Source organism: Tympanuchus pallidicinctus, unplaced genomic scaffold (genome assembly GCF_026119805.1).
Source record: "Tympanuchus pallidicinctus isolate F22 unplaced genomic scaffold, pur_lepc_1.0 scaffold1, whole genome shotgun sequence".
NCBI classification, from domain to species: Eukaryota; Metazoa; Chordata; class Aves; order Galliformes; family Phasianidae; genus Tympanuchus; species Tympanuchus pallidicinctus.
This window is the reverse complement of record NW_026294618.1, coordinates 28687857-28703433: the sequence shown is the minus strand read 5'-3', so window position 1 is coordinate 28703433 and position 15577 is coordinate 28687857. Positions and strand designations below refer to the sequence as shown.

The following is a 15577-nucleotide window of genomic DNA, read 5'->3' as shown; positions in this document are numbered from 1 at the left end:
TGAAATCCATATATAAAACACTAAATCCTTTTCCCCATTTATATTTATTAAGAAAAAACTACAAATGTAATAAATAATAAAACTTTCTAGAAAGAATATTTACCTTTTCATCTGGGTTAAATTGTAAAGATAGAACTTTTTGTCAGGGAAAAAAATGTATCTTATAACTGTATTCATAAATTCACACATTCAGTTGGAAAACCAATTTCATTCCTATTAACTATTTTCAGGTAATAAAAAAAAAATGTAAGTAAGGCTGTTAAATAAAGATTCTTTTTTCCCTTATGTACTTAGAGACAAAAGAGTAAAATGCACCAAGCCTAACAAAAGATTTGACTGAAATGCTGTTAATAAATATATTAATATTTGGGTTTTGAACACTAAGTCACTTGCAAAATATATGGCACTGCAGCAGTTGTTTTCCTGCATTACTCATCGAAGAGCCAACTTGCAAACTCAGACTCTTAAAATTGTTTGCACTTAGATTTCAAAGGAAAATAACTTCATTTATTCAATAGTTCCTTCTGACAACTACAAAACTGACGTGGTATTTTCAGAATGAATGTCAGGAACTGCTTAGGATCCATGTTCAAAATAAAAGTAAACAAGAACTTGAAAAAGCAGGCCATGATTTATTACCTGATAATGGCCTTAAAAATGTATGCAACTGTTTTTGAAAATATTGCCTCCTTAAGATGGTGTTAGGCTTATTTACTAAAAATAATGTGAAACCAAGCATGTGGATATGTACGATAATCTTTAGAAACACGATTTTCCCATGTTGGGAAAATAACCAAACTACCGAGTCTAACCAGGGCACTTTTATCTTAAGAAACATCTTGAGAAGATCAGCTATGACTTCTTAAATTACTGGTATTTTTTGTCCAAAGATTTCCAAATTAATAGTTTCGTCCATACACAAATGAGGTGAAATGAGCTACTGTCTGACAAGCCAAAATGAGGCAATCAGTGATGATATATGATAATGAGCTTTCACTGCTGGGATTGCAATAACACTTTATAAACATACAGAAGTAACAGCATCTTAATTACCTTGTTCACATGTATGAAAAGTGCTATATAAAATCAGAACATGTAAATGGATCCAATAATAGGCACACATATGCCCAGTTCTTCAACTCTTAAAACTTTATAAATTAAATCAGTAACATAAACAAGTCACATTTTCAACAAATTATTTACTATATAAACAGTTTATAAAATTTCAAGTACTTGTTTTTTATATACCCTTGAGTAGTCACTCTGGAAAGGAAAGACATGGAAGAAGAAAGAAGCTCAGAGAACTGTTTGCACTTCAACATTAACATTTTTACAGCAAAACACATTGCCTCCCTTGCTTAAGACCAGCCAGCTCCTAGAAGAGAATTGGCATATGGCAGAAAGAAATCATCTGCCCACTGAAAGGGTCTTGGGACACAGCTGCCAGTAATACAGAAAGGGAGAATGAAACTGTAGTTCAGAAGAAAGCAGAAGAGAGACGTCAGATAAACTAAAACAAAATCATACGCCTTTAAGGATTTAAACATATTTAAATAACTGTATAAAGTCCGGAAGTAGTTTCCAGTTATGTGCTGTAATTTCAATTGTAGTGAATGTGAGATTTTTTAAAATAAGGGTCATCATAATTACAAACACTTTGGCATTGATCACTCTAATCACAAAATGGCAATATAAGGTTAAAAGACAGTATCTTACCAGAGAGTATCAGCTATAGCCAATTTATAGGACACCACTAACAAGAAAGCTTACTATTGCTATCTATTTTCAAGCAGTTTCTTGAGAAATATGTGAAAAAAGTAATGAAAACCCAAAGCCCACTTCTTTTAATAGTTTTCATATGAGCTTTCAGTGGAAATGTTTGTCAAAACCACTGGTACCAAAGCATCTTCTAGGAAAAATTATGTTACATGCTTTTTTTGTGCAACTGATTAGTTTCTGAATAATAAGTCAGCCCTAATTTAACAACACAAAATGCTAACCAGGACACATTACAGTCCTCTCCTTTTACTCACGACAATTACCACCTTCATAACCAATGTCCATATTCTGCATCTTTCCTGCAGTTTGAGTTGTTTGGACTGCAAACAAGTCCAAACTTGTTTCAAGTCCTTCAAATTTTATTTCACCACTATCAGCATTTCCAGGTCAGCATTACATTTCCTTTCAAAAACATTAGTAACCTGCCTTTAGAGAACATTTCCAGCCTACCAAATCAATGGAATAGCAAACTGACATAGGCTTTTTTTCATTGCAAAGCTATAACCACAGCTTAACACACGCTGCTAAATGAAAGTGCTATATAGGTTCATCACAGTAACACACAGAGAATACAGGCTTACCTCTGGTTTAAGCAAAATAAAGGATTGGCTGCAATATAATCCTTAGCAAGCACCCAGTATCTAGAGTAGCTTCACCTTTGTTTAAATATCTTGTGCTGTTCCTGCGTAGAACAATCTCTGGAGTTGCCTCTCCCTCTCTTCCAGCCCCTTGGCACCGCAGCACTGCGAGGAATGATCAAGTTGCTTCACTCACAAGTTCCTTTTACAACTGTGATTACATTACAGGGCCTTGCAGCAAAAAAGTACTGAACTACCTGCCAGCAAGCATTTCATAATATATTGCCCAAAGTTCAAAAATTCACTCAGCTGTGTATTTTCTAGTGATGTGCAAGTAGAGAGGAGTACAAAATATTCTTGGCAACCTTGTTTGATGCATTTTTTTCTTGTTGTTGTACAGAACTGGATGAGGAAAGTCAGATAAACCCAGAAATGCATTTCTTTGTCATGGAGGTTTTGACTCATTCTACATGAATTTCAGTACAAAACCAACCGAAAGACTGTGAAACTAAGAAAGCACCATCAGTACTAATGTACAGTTACACTGCAGAAAAGCCTTAGTGATGTTACTGAGAGGGGCACTCCAGAGTTATTCACTGCCTCCTAAGTGCCTACATGTATTATAAGAATAGAACTTCACCACTGAATTATTCCTTTCACCTTTACACTTCATTTTGAGGAAACAGACATTACCATGTAGTTATTTCCACGTCAAATTGTTCAGTTTATCTGATATTCAATTCCAAAAATGTAATACATTTTTCTCTTGCAAGTGGTTAAGAATCAATTCATTTAAACACTTTTGAAAACTTGGTAGTCAATCATTCCAGAGACTGATGTGCTCAATCCCTTTTACAAAGAAAGGAAGATATCCAACCTACTGTACATAATCACAATATTAGGATGACCAAAGATAAGAGAAAGAGGAAAAGGAAATGAGTCAAAAAAAAAAACAAAAACAAAAACAAAAAACACCCCAAAAGAACCAACCAACCAACCAAACAACAACAACAACAACAACAACAAAATATAAAAAAGCTATTTCAAGAATTATTAGAATGGGCAAAAAATGAAAAAAAAAACAGTAACATGCATGCAGTAAGTTTCTCTCACTAGAGAGATGATGATGACGTGAAGTTGCCATAGAATCCTAGAATCATTTAGGTTGGAAAAGGCCTGTGATTTTACAGGTCCAACTACCCACCTCACCCTACAAGTCTACTGCTAAAGTGTGTCCCTAAGTGCCACATTCATACACCTTGTAAACGAATCTAGGGATGGAACTACCCCACTTCCCTGGGTAACCTGTTCCAATGTTTGACCACTTTCCTGAAGAAATTGTTCCTGAAATCTAATCTAAATCTGCCCTCATGCAATTTGAAGCACTTTTTACAGTAAAATTCTGATGATTTAAAGTGTTGTAAAGTGAGTAATGAGAAAAGTGACATGAATTATATAGTATCTTTCAGCTAATGAACATTTATCATTACTTATGGTTGCAGGTACTGTATAGGTTCCTAACAGCTGCAAAATCCTCCAACGGGATGCTGTACATCTCATGCCACACCCCAGCAGAAACTTCCAGTTATTTTCATTGCATACGTACAGATTTCCTACATGGTGTAATACTTGAAGCAATCTGTACTTTCTTGTTCTGTAAAAAGTCACTTTTCAGAGGTCAGAACAATGCAATGCCCATACAATGGCACTGCAGGAATGCAATGCTATTGCTGCTAATGCTTTCTGAGTCATGCCTTCTGCATATGCATAGCAGGGACCCCAAGCCCAGGCTGTCATTTGCAGTGTTAATATCCAGCAGATTTATACAAATTGCTCAACTCGTGTCAAGTTCACAGGATGCTTTCTCTCATGTAGGTTCTTGCTTGAAGCCAGTAGGCCTGGGAGAAACTGAGATTTAAATAAAAATGGTGGGAAGGCTTTCATGCTGTATGTTCCACAAAACCATCTGTGAAACCAATTTTGGTCACAGCCTTTCCTCCCAGTCCCAGGAAAAATCATTTCTTATATTTCTTGATAGCTGTTTGACCTGCTGTTCCAGATCAGCACTGTTTGCAAATCACTTCTATCATCATCAGTGACCATTCTAAAGTTGCAGCAAAAAGTAGAGCAATGCTCTTCTTCAGCCAAGGCGCCTATATTAAGGTTTAGACTGTTTGTCAATTTATTTCGTATTGCCTTTGAGTACTGTTTGAATTGTGCCAATGGAAAGTCCCAAGCAAGCTATGTTGTGATGATGTAAAGACCTACTCTTCATATTTGAGGCTGACCCAGGTAACAGCCACAAAATAATTTTATATTACTTACAACAGCTACTATGTAAAAACACCTACAGAGTCGGGCACTGGATCTGTGCTAGATAAACACTGCATAACTGCAAGATATAATTGTTCCCCTTGTGTTTATATTATTGGAAGTGGACAACTGTACACAGAGACTCAGCTTAGAGACAGATCGTTCAGCCAAAGTTCCCAAACGAGCGCTCCAGAATAACCCTTCTAGGAAACAGTAAGGTTTGCATCCAGTATTGCTGTTCGGTGTCTTCCATCAAACAGGCACAGAAGGAAACTACTGACAAAATGGAACGGTTCAACTGCACTATATACAGACACTAGCATAATGAAGTTGCCACAAAATCAGTATTGCTTTTACTACTGTGCAAGGGAGGGAGAAATGTGAGAATCAGGATTTTTTACAACACCTTTTTTTTTTTTTTTTTTTTTTTTTTTTTTTTTTTTTTTTTTGCCATTAAAAATGCATTCAGGTTATTTTCACAGCCCCACGTAGCTGCCCGTTTCGCAGTCCACTCAGCTCTCCTTATTGGGTTGAAAACTTAGTGAGGAAGCAGTTTCCTTTATCAAAGGCAAGGGAGAAGAGACAACAGTCAGTGTAAAGGTACTAATGGAAGTCAGTGTACTAACACAAGCAGAAGGGTTGTAGTGTTTTCTGCTAAATTTTGCAAAATTTTCACTACAAAGATAGTTGACTTGTGTAATTCATCTGTTACAAACATGTTACAAAGCTAAGAAAAATATAATCATAAAAGAGAATTAGTTAGATATTATAAATGAACATCTGTGACTATTTGAGTTAAAGTCAATTAATGCAAGCAGACTGCAAGTATTTACTGCATTTTAAAGCTCTTGCAAACACAAGGCGGGGTGAGCAGGAAAAAGTAAATGAAATAGTGCTAATACTGCATGCTTTTATAGAAAAACAGGGAACAATCTCCCAAGACCTCTAGTGATTTCTGAAATGAAAACTCTTCCAAACCTTTACACCAACTAAACCACAGAACTACTTGCACTAGATTTTTTTTTTTTTAAATGCAATTGTGAAGGCATTTTAGCAAGTTCAATGGTCAAATACACATTTCCTGAAATAACACCATACCTGAAAATATTGTTTCACATATGCTATTAAGAACTGGCATTAAAGTACAATATGAAGTAAATACCTTCAAATTATTTAACAGCAATTTGTATCTCTCTATATTATGCAAAAGCAGAGACTAAGATTTCAATTTTCTTACTGTTCTGATATAAAGAGCACTGACAAGCTTATTCCAAATGCAGCGACGAAAACCATCTTAAAATTATAAAGTGGAAAAACAAAAACTGCATATGAACATCAGCACCAAATAAAAGGAAAAATGATAGCAGAAAATTAAACAACTCTGTATGAAGGGAAACATCAAAATCCACATCATAAAAGCAAACAAAAAAGTCTAAAATAGTCAGTTTGAACCCCAGATTTCAAGACTGAATTTACTTGCAGATAACATATAAAAAGATGATCATCAGAGTACATGCCACAAAGTGAAAATAAAATAAACAAACTTTATTTTCATGGTCCTAGGCTTACCATTGGTTAAACAGAGGTTTAGTATTGGTTAAACAGAAACTTGCCTTTTAGAGTAAATTCTGTCTGTGTCTTAGCACAGAATAAATCAAGCCAAGTTGTACCACATCCTTCCATAGATTTCAATATATATATTAGCTCATGGATGAAGATCATGAAATAAAAAAAGTAAAACAAACTTGCCTTTTATACCAGGATTACACCATAGTGCTTGAATCTTGCAGAGCTAATGGTTTGAAGGTCAGGCTCTTTGGAACAGATGCACTAATCTCTTATTATCTGTATATTATACAAATGAATTCAGATAGTATTTTTTCTTGGGACTGACACATAAAGCTCTATTTGCTGCTCAGGATTAATCTCATCATTAATGAGAGTGCTTCTTTTTGAGTGTGTTCACACTGTGAGAGGTTAGTTGTTATTGCATATAAGTCTATATAAAATTGTTATTTAAACAGCAATAGCCAGTCAAACTGTATGCAAAAATAGGACAGGTAAATTCTGTGCAGGTAACACATCAGCAAAATAAGGTTTAAACACAGTAAGTGCATAGACAAAAAGACTGCTGTATATAATATGAACAAAAATCTCATTGGGCAAAACATAAGATCAAAATACAACCTGTCTCTATGATTATGATATAACCTAAAGGAAACATCCAATTTTGATACTACAGCTGCTAAAAATTATTTGAATTTATTATTCTTTCATACATTGTGTCTGATTGCATAAGTTTTCAGCAGAATACATATAGACGCTTTTTTTCCTCCAGTTTTAAAAATATGTATTTAATATTTTCACAAAAAGAATACACTCTAGAGGCATCTATTCTTCTCAAGTCAAGAACTTCCAATGTATGGGCAGAAAAATTCTCAAAATTATTCCTCTTTTCTTCCACATAAATTTTTAAGCAAAATAAGTTTTTCTAACCCTAGATGAGACACCGTTATCCAGTGATCTTCTTTGTATCTCATGAGAGAATGTGAAGTTGGGAAAACAAAGATGTACAATGAAGAACAAAAGTGTTCCAAGGGCTTTAACTTTTCCAGAAATATTTCTGCCATTTTCAGAAGAACTTTGGTCTACATAGGTTCATTGACTATAGCAACATAAACATGAAAGCATGAGAAATGAAAAAAAAAAATCCGAAGTCCATGTTCCTATTGATTCTTTTCTTCTACATCTGGAAGAAAGATTTTTGTTATGTCTTTGCTCACAAAAGCAACTCTCACCAAGGTTCATCTTGTGTAGATCTCCATGGGACTATTCCTTGTGAAATGCATAGGACCGGACCTCGCCCTCATTTGGACACTTAATGAATCATATTTAAATAAAACTACCAACATGTTTGCAATGTGACCACTTCAACAGTGATGAAGGCAATGCATTTAGAGACCAAAGTCAACCTTCCCATAAAATTCCCTTCCAGTATAATATGCCTGTAACTTGAAAATAATTACATTTACTGTAATTTATATAAAATAATATTATGTTTTAAATACAATCCGTAATCAGTTCTTCCACTAATATGAATCAGTGAGTTTATACTATGCTCTCTTCTATTCATCCCAACAGCAGAATAATAAATATAACATAAACCCACAAGCCACCCTCTTATTCAGGAAGGCAAGTAACCAAAGCACATTCAGGCATTTCGTAAAAATAACTTAAGACTGTGATAAGCATTGTGTTGCTAGAAATACTGCTCATCTGAATATTAAAGAAAAAAAAAAAAAAAGAAAAAAAGAAAAAAAAAGAGTTTGGCACCATATCATCAAATAAAACAGCAAGTGACATCATGCTATGTTTGGAAGTATGTTTTTGGAAGTAAAAGCACAAGCTGAAAGAAACAAGATATATAAATTTTCAAGGCTTCACAGATATTGATGAATCTGTTGGTAATTATGTTAATTTAATTAATGAGCTGTTCACATAGCTTACACTTTTCTTTGTAATTCAACCAGCTTTATCATATCAAAATATTTTATAGATAACACTAAAGAGATGTCCTGACTCTGACTGTAGCCAACATATACTTGTATAGTAATATCACTAAAATATGTCAAGTAATCAGGTAGCACTAATTGCTGATTTAACTATTTTTGCACTGCAGAATGATCCTTAGTATTAACCCTTAAAACAGGTATTTCCTAGCAGAGTATTTCATTAAAAATTTGAAATAGAAACATTTTCACCGTGAAGGCACAAGAAATGAAAATGCTAAATGAAGCCAAAGATGAGTGTACGCACAACCCACGTTATATCCCAGCAGCACAGAGGTGAGTCCTACTGTAACACATTGAAGGGGCTAAACATCATATACATCACATTGCTTTCAGCCATGGATTCCTATTTCACGAAGGCTAATACTGTCCCAGTTCAAATTGTAAACATTACTAAGCATATTTAATATATATGTAGTATATAGATAAGCTCCAATGTATGGACAGTCAGGGTCCCATGGCAACTTTCCTTAGACCAACACCCCATTTCTACTGATTAAGTGCATGCACACCTAGTCACACACAAATGTGAACAATCTGCAGGCACTCTGGCTTCTTTGACTTCCAGGCATGCAGAATAATTCCAGTGAGATTACTACATCTCCTACAATGTACGTGTGTGTACTTTAAACAGTTACAGATATTTTTAATTCGGTAATTACAGCCAGAAGTTTTGAGGAAGGCTCGATTCCCCCGCAGACCTCCAGAGGGTCACTTCCAGCCCTTGAGTTTGCTCCTCAGTAAAATGGCACAATGGCAGTTACCATTCCTTCATAAAATCCTTTGAGGTCTATGGCTGCCAAGACCACAAAGAGCGAAGAACCATCACAGATATTAAGAGGTCTGAGAAACTATAAAACTCAGAATATAAATGAAGAGCACATAAAATAAATCGCACTACAAAACTAAATTCAACAGTACATGTTTACAGAGTATCCATGGCAGTTCTTGCTCCAGTTCAGATTGCAAAATGGTTGGTGTACTGCTTGCTAATGCATGTCTGAACAGGATAGAAAATTTTGGACATCAATCAGAAAAAAACAAACTGAAAGGGCCACCCATTTATTCTACAAAACAGTCTTATCAAATTCCCAAATGTTTAAGCCCCGAAATCAATAGCATTTTTCAGAATCAAGCTTACAAGAGCAATTGATTTCTTAAAAATTAGCATATATCACCATCCAAGATAACTTCTGATACATAAAAAGCAGCCACCTGCACATGTAACACACTGATGCCTATTGGAAGAACAGTCTGAGTGAAAAAAGCTCTGATGCAGGGCATAAAGGTTCATTTCTCAATTTCGCTCCTTCATTTCATGCCCAGTGTTCTAAAAAACACTAATGATCCTGCTTATCACTCTGCACTGCTTCTGTGATAAATACTGCCAACGTTGTAGTGATGGGGTAGAAGATAGTCTATATCTTATATGCCAGCATAACCTCACCAGCCTTCCTTTTGGGTTCAACCGTTGATCCAACTGGATGTTTGATTTGCTTCATTGTTTCTCTTCTTCAATTTCAACTAAAATCTAAGTCACCAAAATATTTGTGTTCTTTCAGCAACAGATTATTTGAAATGATATGTAAAACATAATATTAAAATGATAGTAAAGAAGTACAGTATAAACAAAAGCAATAACATGTGGAAAGCTTATTCCTCCAGCAAAGCTGATAACTTCTTTAACCGTGCACCAAACACATAGCAGAACTAGATGAATAATACAGTGCAGTTTGCAGTGCTCTCCTGTTGCATTCAAAGACTAAACAGAAAAGTATTACCCAGCCTTTAAGAGTAGTGAACATATTTACTTTTTCATCATAACCAAGGCATCAAATTTACAATTCACTATATTGCTTCCATCTACACAGCTATTCAATCTTCAGTTTGATTGGAATTATTCATATTAATTACATAGCACTAGTTTTCATGATTACATTTGCTTACAAGAAAAGACATTTAAGAGGCGCATCAGATAAAAATCTGCCTCCTCTAACTTCTTAAAGCCTTCCTATGGGTTTCTAATGGTATTACTTTTCTTCTGAGGCTGAAACTATCCTTTCTATAAATATATCATGCAAACAGTAGATGAAAAGATATATAATGGACACACAGAGACTTAGAAAACTCTGGTGTTACATCTCTCATCAAATCCTGCCCTTGTTACAGACTGCGAGCCACCAGCAGAGCAGATGAAGGAAGCCTCTTTCAAGGCAAAGAATTTACTCCATCTTAGTAAGATCATTGTTCCATCTCTCACAAAATTAGTGAGAAAAGACACTCGTACCAATGAAAAAACTCACTCTATTTTAAAAAGTGGTCATTTCATTAGCAGAGTGCCAGACTCTTCAATGTGTAATTTGAACTCCTCTGTCATGCAGGAAGATGAAGTTTGAGTCTGACACTGCTGCATTGTTTGCTTGTTGCAGGCCAAGCCTCAAGAAGACAGAAGTATCTCATATTACAGAGCTCAGCATCTAGATCATTGCTTAAGAACTCTTCTATCTAGGCAACTCTGCTCTGTGCAAGCAGGGCAAGAAGAAACCTTAAGAAGACTCAGCTACAGGAGAGTCAAAGCCCGTGGCAGCAGATGACATTGCTATTAAGGCCTCTGAATGAAAGGAAGGAAGGAGCAGAAAGAAGGGGGATGCAATCAAGATAAGTAGGACTCATCTTGCAGAACTTTATGTGTTTATAGACCATTCCAGACTCCCTGAGAACCTGTAGAGAAAAAGAGTCATGTTAGGCTATTGCACAGAATGTACAGAAGTGCACATTTCTCTCCACTGTCTGGAAATAAAGCCTGAAGTGAAGTAGCAGCTACTTTGCAGACAACTAAGCTTGTCCAAATTAATCTCACTCTGTGCTTACAGATCTTGGTTTGCTTCCTCAAAGGATGGTGCCTGACTTGTCGTCATTAACAGGGTTCCTGCTCTCTAGGACACAACTCCTAGAGCTTCAGGATCTCCAGCTCCTGAAGTACAGGTTATACTGCACAGTACACAGGTGTACTGAAAAAGCATGACCAGGGAGACATGAACACATGGGATTCCTTGATGAGATAAATGGCAGATGAAATTAGATTTGTCTGGAAGATCTGTGCTCAAGCTTTTCTAGATACAGCCTCAGATTTTACCCCCAGAGACAATAAAACACATAAAAACACAATCCCTATCTTGGTCACATAGGTTGAATAATTGTTCTGAAATCTAGTACAAAGATAAAACACACAGTTTTAGAAAGAAGGTTTACTATCTTATGAAACTTGACAAATGAAAGAACTTTGGAAAATGGTTTCAATGCTGCTGAATAAAGTCCTGATAATTTTCAGTGTCACTGATAAAGTAGCTTAACAAAGATGAGCAACACTGGGATTTTGTACTTAAAATAATTAGATCAGAGTGCAGAGGCATCATTGAGCCTTCAGCAGGTCATCTGTATTTGGTAAAATTTCCTACATGACCTTTCATAATGCAAAGTAGAGAAAATAAACAGCAGAGAAAATAAACAAAATAATTTGCAACTCTACCCTATGCATTATTTAATATCTTCAGCATCATACCCTTGTAAAAGCACTGCTAGCCAGCACTAAGCTTGTTGGGACAAAGAAAAGGAAGAGATAAAGCCATCTTAGATCAGTGTGAATGGCTTGACAGTACTACTGAAGGCATATTTGATACATGCTAATTAACATGCACTTGTTCTGATTTTGCTTGTTTGTTTAGTTTGATTTAAAGTACGGCAAGGAAAGCATATAAAGTAGCTGCCACCCACAACAGATACTAGGTCTGTGAAACAATGTTTGACATCAAATATTCAGTCACCAGCATTTGCAGAAGTTTGTTTCTGGGTCATAATGACAGGGACTGCCTAAGAACTTCTAGCCTTCTTCAGAGTACCCCCTCTACCCCACCACCATCTCCTGCCCAAACTGGTACTGCAGTACCGTTACAATCTGAAGGTGAGTATTAGAAAAAGTCTCCCTTCTGATTATCTGGGGAAAGTGATCAGATGTTTAAAAACACATGCTCCGAAATAAATGTAATTTATTAGATCTAGCATTTTGGTCATGTTTCTTTTCCAACTTTGGAAAAGAAACAACTGTGTGGCAGACTGGGAGAACCTGAACCTTGGCTAAAAGAGAAATTTGGGGATTTCAACAAACTCCTGTAAAGTACAGGTCTGTACTCAGATATGGAGAACACAAACACCACATGAAAAAAAAACCAAAACTGTTTACAATTCTGTAGTACAGTTAAACCAAAACTGTAGTTTGCCACTCAAACTTCCATGTCACTTTTTCCAACATGCTGTTTTCCTGAATTCCCTAGTCAATGACAATGGTTTATCTGTTAAGAGCCAAGTATAGACCTAGTTCTAACAGCACAAATATGTCAAGGTTGACTGTTCCAACATAAACACAATAAGCTCTCCTCTAGCTGTGATATAAGGCTATTGCCAAAGCTATAAATTTTTTCACACTGAAGGAGAAATACATGCAATATAATTGCAACTCAATTCTGCTGCACCAACTGTGGATATGGTTGTGGCTCAGAAAGGCCATTACTGAGAAGAGGGAAAGAGTCTTGTTTGCAGATAAGCTGAGTCTTGCATGTCACCTGTCTTAAGCAACCACCTCGAAGCACTGTTGAGCTCCTCTATGCATGTAGAACTTGGTTCTTAAGAGACAACGCCTCTAAACTAAAGACAACTGAATCTTTCAAAATCTTTACTGCTTAATCATTCATTTCCTATCAACAAATACTACATTTCAATAAGGGAGTAAACCATATTGTGTATCTACTGATGAGTTTGTTTTTTAATGTCCCTCGAAAATTTACTGTATTAACATTTTAGTCACTTTACAGTCCTTATTGTATCAAGCAGATGGATCCAGTCAAAGAAATCCTCCTACCCTGTCCTGACTATGAACTGCAGAAGAGCTGCTTGGGCAGGAGGAAAAAAAACATAGTGGGATAATTTTCAAAGGGAGAGTGATGGGCAAAACTGATTTACTGTTATCTATAAATTCTAGGTCACATCTATACTTAATTCAGTGTTTCAGTTTGGCCATGCTCTGAGAACACTTTGCACCGTCAAATCTAATCAAATGGCAGAGCTATAAATAAAGCTATCAAGAACCATCTGAAAGCAAAACTAATCAAAACAGCAGCCTTGAGATTTCTCCCTGGGAGAGATGTGCAGGTATTTTAACCTGCTCTGTAAACAGAGAATCTATTTGCATTTTAAGATAACATTCAAGTCTGAGAAGTTCTGTCCTGAGATCAGAGAAAACTCTACAAATAATTATTTTTTTTTACCCCCCAAATCACAAAAGCCTATGCATAATAACATTTCAATACTGTTTCACACTGACAGTACTAATTAAAAAAAAAAAAAGAAAAAAGCTGGTGAGCCATTTTGGGCATTCACCCTGTCTTATCTAACCACAAAACTTCTGTGCTTCACAAATCATGAAAGTAAGAGCATAAAGACAACTGCTTCTTCTAGGCTTAGTAGTAGTCTCCCCATTATGTTTATGGTCTGAATGTGCTCCGGAGCTGTAAACCATGGGGTAATTGGAGAAGATGCAGCTCAAAGGAAAGCAAGGCAGATTTATTCTTTGCACCAACGGTGTGAAGAGGCACATCACTTTCTCATATAGACACTTCTGTCTTCGTTTTCTTTGTCAGTAATACAATACCCTGTATTTTTCTTAAATTATAAACCAAAAGAAATGAATAAGCAACTCTGAGTTGTCCAACTTTCTAACAGAATTTCTACTGGGGTTGCCAGACATTTAGATTTCTTCAAAATAAAAAGATATTTCATTTCAAGATTTCTTTTAAAGCAACACACCAGAAACAGCTTTTTTTCTTCTTTTTTTCCTCTCATATGAAAAAGTCAATATGGGTAAATAAAATAAACTACATAGGAGTACTTGTGTGGGAGCATCAAGGACTTCTGTAAACAGTGAATAGTTTCAAAGCAATTCTCAGTTAACTTATGAGGGTAAACATATAACAGATCACTGAAAAAAACCAAAAACATTTTATTCTTTCAGTTATTTGAATGTCTTAAGTTTATGACACTGCAGTTAAATATTTGTAGAATTTGGTCCGAAAATCTCAACAGGTTGTCAAATCTTACTAAACTGAACTGCATGCTCAAGAATGAATCTTCCAACAGAAACCTGAAGGTACAGAGAGAGGCAACATACACTATTCACCAAAGTCTAAGCAAATGACTATACCCTGGTCTGTAAAATGGGAAATAGTAATTTAGATCCCTGTTGCATATTTCATGTCTTATTAAGAGTATCTTATACCAAATAACTCATATATGAAGCATATAAGCTTGTAATAGCAATCCACACAGATGTAAACATCAATATCTTACAGTGCTGGTCCCCTTACGAAGTTATACGACCACCATTTACTTAAAATTGCATGCATCAAATCAAAGAAAAGATAGCACAACATTCAAAATGCTGAAACTGTCAACATAAGCCACAGTTGCTAAAAATATTTGCACTTTGACAACATATCAATGATTGAGAGATAATTAGCTTCCTAGTCTTTCTTTGTATGTATAATTTGTCTCCCCTTAGCAATTCCAAGAAAATTTAGCAGGTAAGTAAAAAAGATTGCCTAAAAATTACTGCAAGTTTAGTTTAAGCACTTGAAATACCAGTACGTGTTCAAAGGAAAATAATAAACTGTCAGTGTAAAAGTTACAATGCATATTTAAACACAATCCTCTGTTGAATTCTCAGTCATTTTCCTTAAAAAGAAATCATGTGTTACATTATAATAGAAGTCATCCGTTTGCACAGAGATTGGTCATTTCCCAGCATAAATACTGCTACTCATGATCAGTGTCTTTAGATGGATTTATAATACAGCAGATAGGGAACAGTCTCTGAGGTTTCCAGAGTGTACCGGAGAGAACTTCCTGATGCAGCTGGTGAAGGAGCCAACAAGGGGGAGCAAAATCCTGGACCTGCTGTTTTCAGCAGAGAATGTAAAGGTCGGAGGCCATCTGGGGCAAAGCGATCATGAGATGCTAGATTTCTCAATCCATGCTGAATCACGGAGGGGAGTCAGCAGAACTGCCACCTTGGACTTTTGGAGGGCAGACTTTAACCTCTTTAGGACTATGGGTAAGAGGGTTACTTGGGAGGTAGCTTTGGAGAGCGTGGGAGCCCAGGAAAGGTGGGAATACTTTAAGAAAGTAATTTTAAAGGTGCAGGAGCTGACTATCCCCAAATCACAGGAGACAAGCTAGCGGGTAAGGAGGCCAGACTGGCTGAACAGAGACCTTTGGCTGGAACTCAAG

At 36.0% G+C, this 15577-nt stretch overlaps 1 protein-coding gene across 43 annotated transcripts in view; it reads right to left on the bottom strand.

Moving 5' to 3' along the window:
- RIMS1 (regulating synaptic membrane exocytosis 1) overlaps positions 1-15577 on the bottom strand; it is a 290925-nt gene that overhangs the window by 15540 nt on the left and 259808 nt on the right. The window contains exon 1 of one of the 43 annotated variants that reach the window (XM_052675525.1): positions 2361-2530. The exons of the other annotated variants lie outside the window; for them this stretch is intronic. The gene's annotated coding sequence lies outside the window, so the exon portion shown is untranslated. Of the gene's footprint in view, positions 1-2360; positions 2531-15577 lie in introns of those variants that run through there. 43 annotated transcript variants of the gene reach the window in all.